This window comes from Lepisma saccharinum, chromosome 10 (genome assembly GCF_977018435.1).
Source record: "Lepisma saccharinum chromosome 10, izLepSacc3.1, whole genome shotgun sequence".
Lineage (NCBI taxonomy): Eukaryota > Metazoa > Arthropoda > Insecta > Zygentoma > Lepismatidae > Lepisma > Lepisma saccharinum.
This window is the reverse complement of record NC_139238.1, coordinates 39,969,990-39,987,814: the sequence shown is the minus strand read 5'-3', so window position 1 is coordinate 39,987,814 and position 17,825 is coordinate 39,969,990.

The window sequence follows — 17,825 nt, the reverse complement described above, 5'->3', positions numbered from 1 at the left end:
ACATTTATTGTTTGACACAGATACACTGATGCTTAATGCACATTCTGTTTTAAATCCTTGCACATAAGATAGATGACTTGGGGCAACAGTCTCTATTTATGACCTAATACGTAGTATGTACTTGACTACTGCCATATACATATGTACCACAGTTTTCAGAGTAGTCTAATTCAAAAACATAGTACCTGCCAACAAGTGCACAGATAAATGTTTGTAAAGTGGCACATTGCACTTTCTAGCATCCAGCTACCAGGACAACATTCCTTCCACTAATAGTGCCAGATAAGGTGGATCATTCTCAAAATCTTCTGTTAGCAAAAGGTGATGCTTCCTGAAAATAAATGAATGAAGCACTCATAAATATGATATTTTCCTTGAATTTTATTACAAAACATCATACGTCAATTGGCACTGGGAAAACATTACCACATGTAACTGGTGTAAATATAATAACAATAATAATTTTGTAAAACTCTAAAGGAGACAAATTCTGTTATATGCTTATAGGCCAAAATGAAGTGACATAATACTTTACACAATACACACAGGTTAAACATAAACTTTCTTATTGATAACCTGTTCAAATCAATTTCCAAATCCAACGAGTTACGAAGAAGATTAGCAATTGAAAAGCACAAACAGGAAACAAATAGAGAACATTCAATTCAGTTAATGTACATTACTTTTCTGTTCATAAACGTTTATCCTCATCAATATATAAAAATATGATTTAATAAATGGAAGGCAGCAATTTTTTCTGTTGCATATGAATGTGAAAGAGTGGGTACTTTATCACAGAGGAATATGATTTGGAGCTTTAAAAATAAAATAATTATGGACATATGTGGACTAATACAGATGAGATCAAGCAGAACTGAAAATATTACATAGTTTTAATGGTGTAATTTGTATACGATTTACAATCGGGAACCCTTTATAATTCATCCATCTCTTCCCTCCACCATTCCATCCTTTTCCTTCCCACCACCCCTCTTTCTCCCACATAATAAGCATAAGATATTAGAGAGGGAGAGAGAGTTGATCCTCTCTCAAATACACATATTTCTCTCTCCTCTCTTGCAATCTCTCTCTCTCCCTCTTGGAGAGACTGAAAAAGGAAAGAAATGCAGTGAGAGAAAAAGGGAGAGGGGAGAGAGACATGACAAGCACATATATTTATTTCTCTCTCTTTCTAATAGAGAGACTCTCGTATATACCATGCAGAAAACGGCATTTGTGCACTCCTTGTTATTCCAGCAATAAAAATAAATCTAGTAATTAATATTATATCAAAATCAGAAATTAACCAAAAATAATAAATATAGTTTCAAATGCCATTATTTAATATTCAAGCAATAGATAGTAAGATAAATACATCCCCTACTCGATTCAAATGACAGAAATGGACTAAGAGAGAGATATAGGTGGAAGAGGGAAGGAAAGAAATAAGATAGTGAAGGAGTCTATCTCTCTCTCTGACAAGGAGTGAGAGGGGAAATAGAGAAAGAAGGTGGAAAGAAAGAAAATGGAGAAAAATAAGAAAGAATAACAGAAAAATAAAAACAAATTAAGGGAGAAAGAGATCCCTCTCTTCCTGTACTTAATGGCATTGTAATAATTAAATTTCCAAGCCTTTCATGGGTAGCTTGATGTGCTTAAAACTATGTATGCTAATGAAAAAAATATTAAAAGCCATTCATTGCTTATCTCAAGCAATTAAGAAAATGAAACAGAAAATACATGACAATCTTGTGTTATCCATTATGTATATATAGTTACTTAAAATTATTTATAAGTTGCATTAAAATAATATTTTCAGGGATGTGTCCTGAATTTTCCATATGTGGGTGTAAGTTTGTATTTAGGGGTGGTAGGGTAAATTTAGAGCCAAAATGACCTTATGTCATTAGCAGATAGAAATCAAAATTAAACATGAAATTGACATAAGGTTCTTATTTATAATGCCTATAAGTATAGAAATCATTTTCCACAAAAGAACTCCACCACTGAAACAAACATAACATCAACTCTTTGAATTTTGTATACAATATGAAACTCATGTCCAATAATAATTTACACACACATAGAGAGAGAGAGGGGGGGAGAGGGAGGGAGGGAGAGAAAGAAAAGCAACAAACATTAACAGTTAAGCATATTGAATTAACTCCAGTCTCATATATAAAGCTAGGTATCAAAGGTGATAAGGGGCTTAAGAGCTGATCATTATGTCATCCAATGAGAAGCTGTTTGAATTTTGAGTGATGTTATCAGTTATCAGGATTTTAGAAGGGGGGTACATATACTTATTTTTATTATTAAGCCCTCAATTTGTCATCTTTCCTGTCTTTGATGTTCTCTTTTTTTTAGAAATACTTGGCCAAAGAGGTGGTTATGATCCCCAACAAACCCCCTTGGGCACGCCACTGGATGTTATGTGAAGCAGTTTATTTAATGAGCCTAAAATCTATGAAATGAAAAAAAAATATTCTGAAAATATTTTAAATTAATTCAACATGGAAAAATTATATTTACATGTGTTAACTTGAAAGTCGTAATTTGAAACATGAGCAACACTTGCACCATGGTAAATTTTCTGTGGAAAGTGAGGTTTTCTTAGCACATATTCATGTTACGGATAACAATATGTAACACACACTAACCTTTTGCTTGCATTGTTGGTGGGTATCAACAACAACCAGAGAATAAGCCCTCTTCAGTCGGTTCATTTGCTTCATTCCTCTGCAAAAGAGCTTCTGAGTATTTCTTTATTGTCTTCATGAAGGGAACAACAAGTACCTTAAAAATAAACAAAAAAAAAAACTTTGCATATAACATCTACTTGGGATAAGCAGAAAAACGAAACTTAGTTTAATATCAAAACAAAATACTAGTTGAGTATAATTTAAATGGCACAGTTAACATTAATGAATAACAGACAAGTAGATCATTCAAAAATAAAATTTTTATACAAATGCTAGAACGATCATTTCATTCCTAATTAATAAGACGAGTGAAATATCATGTTTTAATTTTTTTTATTGTTTGAAATATGTTAGTTCGACTTTATCCATTGTGTAGTTCTTGAAACTACACATGTTAAAGCACTAGACAATTGATAATATCCAATTAACATTGTAGGCTAAAGTAGAACCCAGTGGCGTGCCCAAGGGTAAGTTGGTTGGTGGGGGGTCATAACCCCCCTTCGCCCCAGTACTCTTAAAAAAAGAACGTGAGATGCACGAAAAGATGGCAAAATGAGGACTGACTACTAAAAAAATCACAGGTAGAACTATTGTCTCCAACATTCAGGGATATTAAAATAATAATTTCTGAACTTTCGTAAATAAGATTAAGATATTCTAGAGTTTTACTGTATGTACGCCTTCTCAATTTTTATAAAAGAAAAAACAAAAATCCAGCTTATGTAAATTCGATGTGGTTGGTGATTGGTGTAGGCGACAATCGGAACCCGCAGATTGCTTTTCGACATCTTTCTCTGTCTTTCACTCTTTTCCCTATTTATGTCCTCCCCACTCTCTCCCATGTCTTTCACTTCCCTTCGGCCTCTCCCTCTCTTCCCCAGATTTGCATCCCCCCACACATCTTCAGCGTACGTATGTGTATCGCTTATTTACTTCGCTTTATCTTTCACTTATGATTCTCTTCTCTCTACTTCACTCTCTGTCCGATTTTTTCAATCTTCTCTCTTATGAGTGTGATGGCACGTAAACAAGTTAGACACATTGACATCATGTTCCATGTCATCATAAGAAAGAAGCACGTTAAGGGAGATAAAAGAGATGAAAGAAGCGGCAGAGAATTTGAGAAAGGAAGAGAATTAAAAAGCAGACGGAGTGAAGGAAAGAAGACAATCACAAGTGAGAGACAGATAAAGAAAAAAAGAAGTGAGGTGCGCGCACGCACACACACACACACGCGTTTGAGAGAGACAAGATGGGAAGAGAATTGTTTTTCTTTTAATCACTTTATGTGCGGATAGCCTGATCGGAACTGGGCCTACAATTTAAGTTTGGATCCCAACCAACGTGCAATGCGTCTCCACTGGGTATCGAGCTCGAGATCCCTTGATTACAAGGCGACGACGTTACCACTACGCCACCGGGAGGCCGAAAGAAAGAGAGAAAAGAGGCGAGACACATAAGCCAGGCAGAGAGAGGGGAGAGAGAAGAACATGAAAGATCGAGAAAGAAATAGAGAAGCGAGAAGTAAATGAAATAAATAGGGAAGTGAAGGAGAGGGAAGAATAGAGAAACGAACGAAATAGAGAAACAAGAGAGGGAGAGAATAAAAGACATAGAGATAGATAGAAAGAAAGAAGTGAAAAAGAGCAAACAAAAATAGAAAACAGAGAGAAAGAAATAAGAGGAGCGAGGGAGAAGGAAATATATAGAAGCAAGGCAGCCAGAAAGGGACAGAAGGAAGAGGAATAGTAAAAGATTAATGGAGAGAAAGAATAATGAAGACACAGACCGAAAATGTGAGGAGAAATATAGAAAAAGAAATGTTCGAGACGAGAGGAAGTAAATAGGAAGCACAGAGAAGATTCTGTGTAGGATGCAAGAGGTTCGAAAAAGAGAAAATAAATTCGGAACCAAATTTTATATGCATGTATTCGATTCACGACACTGGGTTTGTCCTCAATTGCAAAAATAATAAATTATGAAATAGGCAGATAAAAGCAAAGAAACATTCAATTCACACCCATGGGCGTCGGGATGGGGGGGGGGGGCGTGCCCCTCCCCCTGGAAAATGAAAGTCAACCAAAAATTATGTATTTCACACATATAACTTCATTTTAGCCACAATAATAGGTGTTAATTATTGCATGAACATCATAAATTCAAATTTAAGCAATGTTTTTTTCAAGGAAACAACCCTATTTTTTGGAGACAATGTGCTTTGTTCGCCCCCCTCGAAAAAAAATACATTCCTTGCCCCTCTCTGCAAAAAATCCTGCGGACGTCCATGTTCACACCTAACACTTCTATTGCGCTATGTTAAATATTGGTTTCTGAAGCTGATCTCCCATTTTAATTCAACTGTTAGGACTGAACACGTGTTTAATTTTTACTCGAGCATTTGGAATTAAGTACTGAAATCAGAACTTCAACGGAAAAAGCAAAACGGAAAATTATAAATAACCTGGATAGATACTTACTTTTCCTTACTCCGAAAATCTGTAGATCTTCTCTCCTTGTGCAATCTGCAAACAACTGCAAAACACACGAACACCAACAAAACACGTTATCACCACCAGTTCACAAGACGCCAACTACGGAAACTGATTGGAATGCACGCTTCTAGTGGTGAAAGCGCATAGCGTCAGCGAGCACCCCTCAGTGATGAGTCAGTCACCGAGGAGTTGTTTACAAAGAATTTTCCGTTTCGGGCAAGTTGAAGGTGGGGGGGATTTGAAATAACATTAAATTTAGAGCCAAAATAACTATAAGTTGGGACTATGTGAAAAATGTTAGGTGGATGTTACTAACATCAAGTAAGGGTGTAGTGAATATCCCAAAAATCTTTTGTCTTTATTTGATTTTTGTTATTAACGTCGCTTTTCTTACACTTTAGGCTAATCCGACGATGAAGCTAAGTGATGATAACATAAAATTGATGAAATGACACGCACAAAAAGAATCCCCAGCCCGGGATTCGAATTCGAGATCTCTGACATCGTAGCGCGTTGTGATAACATTCCTCAGCGGAGCAGATTAAGGGATCTTTCATATCTGTATATCGTAAAAAAAGGACAAAAAAGCCAAAGAACTGCTCATGAACAAAGTGATATAATTAGAAGCTTATGGAAACAAGCAAAGTGAATCTAGTTTCTACCTAAATAGCGTACACAAGTCTGAACTTGTTAACAACGCCAAAGTATTTTCATTATAATTTCAATTTTATGTTTTGTATAATAATAATAATAACAAGCACCTTTTTTCTGGCACTTTTTTATTTATGAACATGCAAAAAAAATATTTTTAGTATTTTTTATGATGAACACAAGAACAAACCAACTTGAAGAGTAACGGAACTTTCCTCTCAGAAAGAAAGCACTGATTAACAATAATAAAACGGAAATTTTAAGTTTCTATGACTGGAGGGCAAGATGTGACCCCTCCTCAAAGAGTTCAAATTACTTACTGTGCAGAAACAATGCATCAAAAGAACATTATTAGTGGCTTGAACATGCAAGTGTGGCACCAATTTTGATATTTCAATTAGCTATAGGAAATATAATTAATTACTTAAAAATACATTTACTTTTGTTCCTGATACTTTATATTTTTTACTTCGATCAATTTATGAGCTTATAAATTAAGAATTCCTTTCATATTATCGTAATATCAAAATTTATTTTCTGTATAAGATAAGTAAAATCACTGAACAATTGCTTACGGCCGCAAGGATCGCAAGGATCGCACACTGTCACGAACGCAATGGCAGTGCCAATTGCCAAGGACGACGTGACTTCCGATCGGACGTAAGTTTGTATACCCAAATATACTGTAGACAAATGAGGCACAGGCGAAGAAAAAACGCACAACCACTGATCGGTCGCACGGCAGCTGCTTTACTGGACGCGACGAACGTCTCGACGCTACTGTCAACTCAACCTCTTTCACAGCGAGCGCGGCTCTGCTCGTCTTACCTACCTGCGAGACTTACTATAGCCGTTACGCGCGCTTATTCACGCATGAGGGTTGACCTTAGCTTTATGTAAGACGCAATTCATCTGCGTAATATATATATGTATGTTCATATAACTATAACTGTGTGTTATTTCACTCTCCACTATAGATAGCCTTTCAGTAACACACACACAGAGAGCTGCAAATTATGGTAATCCTAGCCTGCCTCAATCTTCCAAATACCTTATGTTCTAATTTCACCTCGGCTAAAACTCAGACGGCTAAATGGGATACTCTGACCCCTCTCAGGTACGGGCTTGGTGAATAAAGCATTGAGAACTTAAGGGTGTTGTTGGCGAATCATGAAATAAATGAACGACTATTCTCAAATTTTAAGATTGGCAACTGCATCTTCTGGGAGGTTACTTTGACCTTTCTTTTCATTCATTTTTATCCAGGAGATGGTTTATTTTCCAATACATACGAAAGCTTACATTACACTCAAGTTACAATTTACAGTCCATGAATATCCTTAAATTTAAAAGAAATACAGAATCCCCTGTTCGTTAATATTCGATTCGATGAATCCAGAATTCTAATTTGCTGCATGTCTCCACGGGAAAAAAATCCAAATATGTATATGTGCAGGGAATAGTTACTTATGTATGTGCGTCGCTAGGAGGAAGCCGTACCAGGGAAGAGAACCCTGTCGTTTTTGCAACCGTAGACGAAGCTTACGGCCTACCATTCAGTAGCAGACAAAAACTTTCGTACATGCCCCTTCCTACAGTATTGCGACCAAAATGTGTCACGAGTGTCGATGTTAATACGGGCAGGATTTTAAGCAGAGTAGAATCTACGGGCTCCACTGAGTACTTGGGATCGAGAAACGTTAATAGGCAGAGCTTGCATCCAGATACACGCCAATGATGACATTTCCATTGAAAAACAAGACATATTGCATTACATGTCTAGTTTTGCTTCCTTGCCCAAATAAGTCTACGTTTAATAAATTTTGAAGAAGGCCAAAATAAAGTTCGGAGATCTGAAATTCTATCATTTATCCGTAAGAATGAGAATATATGGGTCAACAGTGACAAATACATGTCCAATAGGCAGGCGTCATTAACCTCAAAGGATTTCGGCCGATCCTAACCTGTCGTCCCATAACATTATAAATTGTGCTTGGCGGAATACAGGTATCTTTATTCCCAAGTGTCATTAGATGTTTATATCGTAGAGCCGACGCTGATGGAATGCGTGCAAACTAAGCTCCGCATTTACTTATATACCTTCCCAATCGATGCTCACTTGTTAAGCATTACGTAATTTGCACAGCGCGACTTGCGACATTTCCAAAAACTAAAGACTCATCAATGTCTATATTCACAATCTCAATATCAAAGTTGAACTAATTTCCACGTTGCAGCAAAACCAAATAAAATTGTATAAGGGGAACGATTCGCCTCTGTTAATAAAGACTAAACTCTAATCATTCCCCGTTGCAACTTGAACCTTATTGAATACATTAAACTTAAAAGAACAGATTCGATCTTCCCATTGTTGTTAAACGAAATCTATGTCAATCTAAATCATAAACATTTTTCTGCCGTGAAAGAACACAGATTTACATATCCAATATTAAAGATTCGGTCAGAAAATTAACATATAGATTATTACATTAGGCTGCGTTTACACTTATTGTTACAATAAAGAAAATATTAGTGGATTATATAAGTCTAGTAATAATCTTTCTATTTATCAAAAATTATGAAATATGAAATATTAAATATCAAATAATAAGAACTAACTAATATAAAATAACCCAGAATAATTAACGGCACATGGATATGAGCCGTGAGGTTCATATCAAACAACGCCAAAGTATTTTCAATATAATTTCAATTTTATGTTTTGTAAAATAATAATAATAACAAGCACCTTTTTTCTGGCACTTTTTTATTTATGAACATGCAAAAAAAATATTTTTAGTATTTTTTATGATGAACACAAGAACAAACCAACTTGAAGAGTAACGGAACTTTCCTCTCAGAAAGAAAGCACTGATTAACAATAATAAAACGGAAATTTTAAGTTTCTATGACTGGAGGGCAAGATGTGACCCCTCCTCAAAGAGTTCAAATTACTTACTGTGCAGAAACAATGCATCAAAAGAACATTATTAGTGGCTTGAACATGCAAGTGTGGCACCAATTTTGATATTTCAATTAGCTATAGGAAATATAATTAATTACTTAAAAATACATTTACTTTTGTTCCTGATACTTTATATTTTTTACTTCGATCAATTTATGAGCTTATAAATTAAGAATTCCTTTCATATTATCGTAATATCAAAATTTATTTTCTGTATAAGATAAGTAAAATCACTGAACAATTGCTTCGTAAGAATTATGCATGCAAGTGTATAAATTGAGAAATATGCATTTCGATGCATAAAATCCCATCGGATGTGCAATTAACACACTAAGATGCATAAAAGACACACTCCACAGTCGATATTCGATTTGATGCAGTAAAAGTGCATCAAATCCGAAGACAATTTCCAATAATCCAAGATTACACGTTTAGGTGTGTCATTTGATGCAATAAAAGTGCATCAAATTCGCTTTGATGCATTGCGAGTTCTCTGTGTACATTACCGATAGATGCCATAAAATGTATGCGACACATGTTCTATCATTTTTTGAGATAGATGCATCTGATACCAACAGATGAGGTATAGCAAAGTAGTAAAATATTCCCAATTTTCTCCACCATTGTGTATATCGATAAAATTAAAAAAAAAACTACACTAAATTTAAAAACTGATGCTTCTTCCTCCTTCCTTATTTGTCTTCATTCGGTTTTCTTCCTTAGTGGGCTGTAATGCTAACGAGACTTGGCCTTTTCACTTGTTGCAAAATGGTTTTAAACATGTAAAAAATATATGTTAATGCTAGTCTTATTTCTAGGAAGCTACAAACTTATTACTGAAAATGTAAGAACAGATTACCAGATTTTGTAAATTGAATTCAGTTGAACTGATACATCAAACTAACCAAGTTAGCTGATTTGAAAACAATTTTCTATAAAAGTGAAATATAAAGATTTATGTATCTTGAAATTGCGAGATTGAATAAGTGTACTTCAAGTTACAAACCATTTGTGCAAATACATACAGGTCAAAACTATCTCCAAAGATTTTAAACGAAACGACACAATTTTCTGATGATTGGAGTAAGTACACAACTAAAAGGAGCTATAAAAGGTATACGACGCATATTCCTCCATTTTTCGGATAGTTGCAAATGATACCAAGAGATGGGGGATCACAAACTATTAAAGGTATCTAATTTTCTCCACAATGTCAAAGACAAATTAGTACATTTCATATAGATTAATTACAAAAAGTAAGGTACATACATAATCGTCTTAACATTCCTTATTTTAAGAAATAAATTTAGTACAAAATTAAATAAATATTAATCTCCTTTGGTATGTTATTAGAAATCCGTTGCTAATTAAAGCTAGCAGGTGGTTAATTGAAACGACGTTCTTCTTTTTAGATGAGTACAAAATGGGGCACTGCATTGTCCACCATTTAATTTTTTCTATCAGAAAATGGCAATGCTTTGTTTCTTTATCTATCGCTTACATCCACTACTTATAAAACTTAGTTCTATACGACAAATAGCTAAAAGAGTATATGCACACAGGGGCGGAGACTCTGGGAGAAGCATTTGATGCACCTGAGGGTTATTGAATATCCCCTACTTTATAAGGGGTTCGGAGGCCTTCCCCCAGGAATAAAAAAACAAAACAAAAAACTTAAAAACACTTAGTTTTAGGCCTTTTAGATTTGAAAACGTTAAATTTCCTCGCTTAAGTAAACAAATATTAATTAATATATTGGTTGTCAGTTTTAAAAGAAGCAAAACAGTACGATTATTGCATTTTGCATTTCATTAAATTTGTATTGATACAATACTCGTATTACTTTGAAAAAGTTACGGTACAATAGTAAGCTTCAGAAATTTTAGAAAAATTAAATTGAAAAGTTCTTTTGATGCCCCAGCAGTAACTGTTAACTCAACACAAAGTCATTTTACATTTTTCTTTCTTCAAACTGTACACATCAATCAAATCGTCTAAGACCCGCTATTGCGGCGCAATTACCGCACATGCCATCATGCCAAACGTCAAGATTTGCGGTATGGCTTCATAACAAAAATGTAGTAAGTGAACTTAATTGTGTTATTTTTAGTATTTTTTTTACGTTGGGGGGGCAGAATATCCATGCTGAATATATACACTCATTAGTGGTTGCTAGTATCATAATAATGATTACTTGTCTTTTAGTAGCTATAGGTATGAATTAAGACACTGCACAGCTCAAAATTTTCTACATGAAATCCATCAGAAATGATAACGTTTTGAATTGAGTAGTTGTCTTAAGTTCACTATATGCACAGAACGACTAGTCGAGACTGAGCGTTCAGTTTAAAGTAAGATTCGAACACCTTGGGTTTTCACCGGGTATCGAACACGGGATCCCTTGATTTCAAGGCAATGACGCCACCGGTGAGGCCACAAATAACGTTTTGTTTCGTTACCACTACTTGTAATACATTATTTAAGAAGCTTCGTCGGTTGATGTCAGACTAAGTTTCGACATCTGCTATTTTCTGTTTCTTGGAAGGTAATGCTCCAATTCATTTCGTAAGACGCACTTTCAAATTACCGGCATTGACACCGTTGCACTGCTGGGTGGAGGAAAGTTGGCTGCACACATAGTTTACTGGACAATCGTAATCGATTTGTTCAAGTAGTCAGAAGGTGTTTGAGTACTTTTTATTTCTGCCATAGGGTGATATGCTCATATCCTCCGTGTATATTCATCGATTTGGTATAGTTTATTTCTTACACTTTTGGCTAATCGAGATGATGAAAATGAGTGATGATATTATGAAATTGTTGAAGGGACATACAAAGAACCAATATAAGCAGGCCAGGATTCGAACCCGGGACCTCGATGTGATAAACACTCTACCACGAAGGACGCCATGTCGCGTGTATATTCGTATATTGTGCTTTCCAAATGAGGTTAGTGTGCCCATGTTTGAATTGAAAAACAGCTGAAGCAATTAGATTTCAACTTAAAGGATTATGCTTATTGGGAGGGAGAGAGGGTGTGGAGGTAGCGCATGTATATATTGAGTATGTTTATCTGGAAAATGTTCATTTTTCTAGGTCAAATGTAAACTTCTACTCCAAGAAGCTTAACTAATATTGTTTCGGTTATTTAAGGTCGACATTTCCACCTCTTTAGGCAAATCCTGACAACGAGGATGAAGGGTTAAACGAAACAAATGAAAGAACAAATGTCCGTTTCTTGATCTAGAATCCAATGTAAGATTGAGAAAAGCCATAATCAATGCTTGCGCCAAAGTCAAGAGTTTGGAGGTAACTAGTTCCTGCTTACTTTTAAAAGTAAGTAGCTGTGACTATAACAGAGTTACTTTTTTGCAAGTAACGTTACCAACTGCAACTTTACGACGTTAATCGTTAACTTTAAAATTTGTAACGTGGGAAAAGAGCTAAATTGGACAACCCTGTTTCCAACTACAGTAAAACCTCGTTAATCCGGACCGCGATAAGCCGGAATTCGCTTAATCCGGACAGGCAAAAGACAAAAAGAAGAACAAGCAGAATGCAAAGTTTTAAATGTGGCTAGAAGTCAACAAGAGAACTTCCCAAAGAAAAGACAGTCAACCACTGATATAATTCGTTTCCCGCAGACTTTGTACTGCACTGTAGGCTATAGTGTATTTAGGCCTATACCCTCTAAATACACTACAATGAACATGTTTTGTTGCTATAAATGGAGTTTTAATGCACTTTCTACTGTTCTTTTAGGTTATTTCAGTTAATCTGGACTTTCGATAAACCGGTCAACTTATCTCCCCACATTAGTCCAGATTAACGAGGTTTTACTGTATTCTCTTCTCTGGATGCTAAAGTAAAAGGATTCTCTTTGAATCGACTAAGGCAAGAAAACTAAGTTTCGTTTCCTGCTAAATTTAGAACATTTACACTTTATTGCAATTCATCTTTTCTAATTTCACCTGAAGACCTCAGCGTTCTATTCCATCTTTTTTTGTTGTAAAAATATCAACATATGAAGCCCAGAGACATAATAAAATACACGTAAGTCTTCATTCATATATTTATTTTACTGTAATTTGTGACTGTATGGGTGAAAATTTCCATCAGAAAGTAGCTGTGAAAGTGAAATAGAATAAAAGGGCGAAAGCAGTAATATTATTTTCGTTATTTTATTTTCTCATTGTTTACTTTGTAATTTTATCCAATGCTTCTGACTATCCACTACTATGCTGTGAATAGAAAGGAACAGTGCTCTTGTTTAGAATTATTTAGTGATTTTCTTTTTAAAAAAAGAAACACGAAAACTAGAAAATACGAAAGAAACATGTTGTTATTTTCTAATTAGGAAATAGAAGAGAAAACATTTAAAACAAGACTTACTCAACAACATACGCTAACATAACAAGTTTTAACAGCCTGTTTTCATCCATATTGCGTCATCTGTTCAGAAATGCTTCTTAGTGTTGCTGAATATCCTTTGTGTAAATTAAACTGATCGTTGAAGTGATCACGGGATACATTAAAGTATCAGCTGAACACGTTACTGTCATTCTGGCAGTATTTAAGTACGTTCGTGATCATATACACGCAACACATAAAATTCTTAATTACATGACGCCATGTTGAAACACTGTTAAGTGTAACCAATCCTAGTGGTTATTGTCTTGAAAACGTATCTTGCATCAGGAATTTCTTCAAAAGACTTTTGAGTATCACTGTCTTTCATGTACAGTCACCGGCAAAAGAAATAGGACACACAGATCCTGAAATGCTCGCTTCCCAGCAAGGTGTTATGTGTGTTGCCTAACTCTACGGCGACAAGTGGGTTTAATAGCAAATTTTCAACGGCACCTTCTACCACCGCGTAGATGTAGGCAACACACATTACCTATCCAGCGAAGCGAGTATTTCAGTGTCCCACTTTTATTGCCGGTAACTCTACAGTCAGCAGCATTAAAAGTTGGATACCTGTATCCTGAATCGCTTCTCTGTAATACGTTGTGTGTTGCCCAACTCGACGGCGATAACCGGACCTACTATGAAGTTCGAATTTTCTGGCAAACTTTTCTCCATATATCCGTATTGTCCTAGTGTCATGAGTAGACCTTGGATTTTTAGGTTCTAAAAAGAGTGATTTTAGGTTCCTAAAAGTAGGCTCTAAAATTCCTAAAATAGGTTCTAAAATTCCTAACATAAGTTCTAAAAAATCTTAAATTAGGCTCAAAAAATCCTTAAGTAGGTTCCAAAAAATGTAAAATGGTTCAAGATTCACGAAAAAAATACTGATTAGGTACAACCGTTAAAAATCAAAATTTCAATTTTAATTTTTGGATACATTGGAATTGCACAGACCATTTATATTGTTATTATATATTTGTGTGTGGTGAGAGGAGGTAATACGTAAGTTTGAAATAGAGAAAATATCTGCCTGTACCCTTGAATTTTTTAAAATTTCGCCTTCAAAATAAGTAAGTAGGGGAAGCGGGGGCTAGTTGCAACAGGGGTAGGTTGCAACACTGTTAATATCTTCTCAACGTGAAGAGTTACGAGAACGAACTTGCCCTTCGCGCATGCGCATTTTGTGGAGGAAGAAACGTTCTAATTGTTGGTGCACGCCAGCTGATAACAGTTACAGGAAATAAGAATTGTTGTTTTCAGACTAGGTGAGTAAAATTTGAAGAATTTATTTTGAAGTGACTGGCGACTAGGACAAGTAACATTAGTTGACTATGTTGCTATTAATGATACACATGTACTTTCACCTGTAAAAGAATAACAGCCATATTTACAATGAGATTAATGTTGAAGACATTTTCGTCCTTTTGTTAAGTAAAGTGGGTGAGGGGTAAGTTGCAACAGGCATATGAAGATGATGGAAGGGAGTGGGTACAGTGTGTGACGGCTGGGTACATTTCAAGAAATATGCGAAAGAAGATGCGTTTTATGTCTGTCATCATTGTTTCTCAGATTAAAGAAAGTGTTTCTTTTGTTGTATACTCCTTTATATAGCGTACATTTCTAAACCACAAATATGCTAAATTTAGGTGTAGGCCTACTTAAAGTTTAAAATATTGTTACAATGTCAGCATATGTTGAACAGTTTCTAACATAATATTCATATCGTTTTTTGTATCATTTGTTAAATAAATTAAGATTTCGTTCTTACTTTCATTTATATTTCCAAGTGTTGCAATAAGCCCCATCCACTGTTGCAACTTGCCCCGCATACGGGGCAAGTTGCAACAAAAGTTAGGTGTTTGGAAATTTTAAATTTCCAATAAAAGTACATGAGTGTCGAGATTCTCAAATTTTCTGTGCAAGTGGAATGTATCCCACCTTTCAACTACAAAGTTTCGTGAACGTATGTTGAAAAGCAGAATTTATACAATTTTTTGAAGTTGAAAATTTTAAAAGTGTTGCAACTAGCCCCCACTTCCCCTATACTTGAATTTTATCATGGTCCTAGAGTGACCACCCTGAATACATAACATTTTTTTCCATGTTATCCACAGTCAGTATGTGAGGATAATCTTAGGTATTTAATATGATCTTTCACCAAAAACAGTCAGTGGTGCAAATTTGAATGTTGAAACCTTAATTTGCAAGGCATGAATGCAACAAAGCACAGAACGATCATGCAAGTAACAGTGCCACCAGACATTTTGCTTTGTTTAGAACAGGGGTTTCCAATTTTTTGTTTCACGGTGCCCTTAGTGTTTCAAAATCTCTCCGCGGCGCCCAAGTCAGAATGTAGCCTTGTCTAACGCATGCGGCGCTCAGTCAGTGTGGTTTGGTGGATGCCTTAAGTTAAAATTAAACACATATTTCAAATTCAGAAATGTTTTATGTGTAAAAGTACTAAATAAGCACATATTTCGAACAATCATATCATTGATTGAATATATTGGAGCATTTCGTGGGGCCCCTGTAAGCCAGCCACGGAGCCCTAGGGGTGGCGAACACTTTTGGAACCACTTGTTTAGAGCTTTGAAAAACATCAAGGACTTGGGGAAAGAGAAAGTGACAGAAAGTTTGTACCAAACATGTTAATCATTGACTTTTCTCGTTACCAAAGCAAGAAAATACCTCTGTGTGATACAAAAATCCTTACAAATCTTAAAAAATACACAAAAATCTAAAAAAAATGTTTGATTTAGGCTCATATACCTAAAATAGGTTCTAACAAGCAAAATAGGTTATCTTAGGAACTATAAAACTTCGTCAGTTCCGTTTTTTTTAATGAAACGCTGACATAACTTGTTATATTTCTTATTTACCTGCAAAGGAAACATAAGTTAAATGCCTAAAATCCAAGGTATAGTCATGAATATTTATAAGAGATTCTCAAGCATATATTACCCATGCGCGTGCATTCCAGTATAGCAAAGTGAGCAGCATTGCTTGCCTACAGCATTACAGTTGCCAAACGCTTTTTCACTCACTTTAAATCTTCGTTACCTCCATCCTATTATCTAAACAGAATCAACTGGTAAGCCTCCAAGTTCGTTCTTTCAGGTATGGAGCCATCAACACCATCTTGCGGGGTCTTAACAAAACAACTTCTACCCATCACTCTTGCCAGGGAACATTGAGGCAGGTGACCTTGAAACATCCAGTACGAGGCTACTTTAAGTGGAGGCAAACGAGGCATATTTCCGCCCATTGTAGTGTTCTTCCCTCAGAAAGCATTCCTTCAGTTTGAAGTTATCATGTTCCTGCATGTAACATGACAGTAACATAAATGACTGAAATGAAGTTATGTGTGAAATATATACTCTTGCACCTTTCTGCACGTCTATGCGTGTCTGTATATCTGTGTGCAGGGGTGTAACGAGACTCATGGGGGCCCCGGGGCACGCTACTCTAGTGCCCTGCTAGTGTGGTGGAGGTGATTTCGGAGATGGCGCCTGTGATCCTTTCTTTGAAGTGGTCCAGGCACCTAATTTTGTTATCGTACACGATGTTCTCAATTGTAAAAATCCAGGGAGTATCAGTTCTGGCATTCACCTATGTAACCTTATTTTTACCTCACCCTATATTTCAGTATAACGCAAAATGTAGGATCAATGAATTTTTTATTTTCTTCATTCTTCTGGGATTTCTGCCCCAACGAAAATGGTTTCAGCACACCACTGAACTAATTACTGTTGTCGACAGTTCTTATCTCCTCACAAATGAAGTGTTATGTAATCTTGTCAATATTACTTGCTGGTAAATAGTTTAATCAGATTTTCTAAATATGCGAAAACTTACTTCTGTTTATGCGTTAAACCCGAAAATTAAAAAAGGAATTCTAGAATTTCCGATTTTGCTATTTTCGAATATACCGAATATTAATTTGACTTACCTGAATGGTGCACCTGGGACCTGCAATTTCGAGCATTGTCATCTGTTTTCCGGCTTCTCTTTGCTGTGGGATGTGAATGCTCCGTTGACTTTATTTCTGTGACATCATCAGGCCTTCACTTTGAGTCTGTTGGTGAACAGCTCCTGCAAGAAGACGCGCACTATCTACTTGAACCGCTGGATAATTTGGTTGCACTCCTGTCCTTAATTTTTATTGAATAGCACATGAATATATTTTAACGGCTCGCTCTAGCGAGGTTGCCCAAACCTAACTATTCTGTGAGGTTACTTATCTCTCCTAAATTACCACTCCCACCTATCACATTCAAGATTCCAACAACCTAACTTTCTCGCGATCAGTTCCCTCTCATAGAATAACCGTACGGTTGCGCCGGCGACGATTGATTGGTCTCAACAAGTCAATCCCTGCTAGTAAGAAATAGTATAACTATGTCTCAAGTTTACTTTGATTTAAGATTAAATAAGAGAAATTAAAAAATTAGTCAATTTGTTGAAAACCGCCCTGTATTAAGCAGATGCACAAGCCAGTTAATGAAAATCCCTTAATTAGTGTTCTCGCTCTTTCCCTGCATCATGCCTAATAAGTCTGAAAGATCAATTCGCGACAAGACGTGATTATGTCAATTCACTTTCACT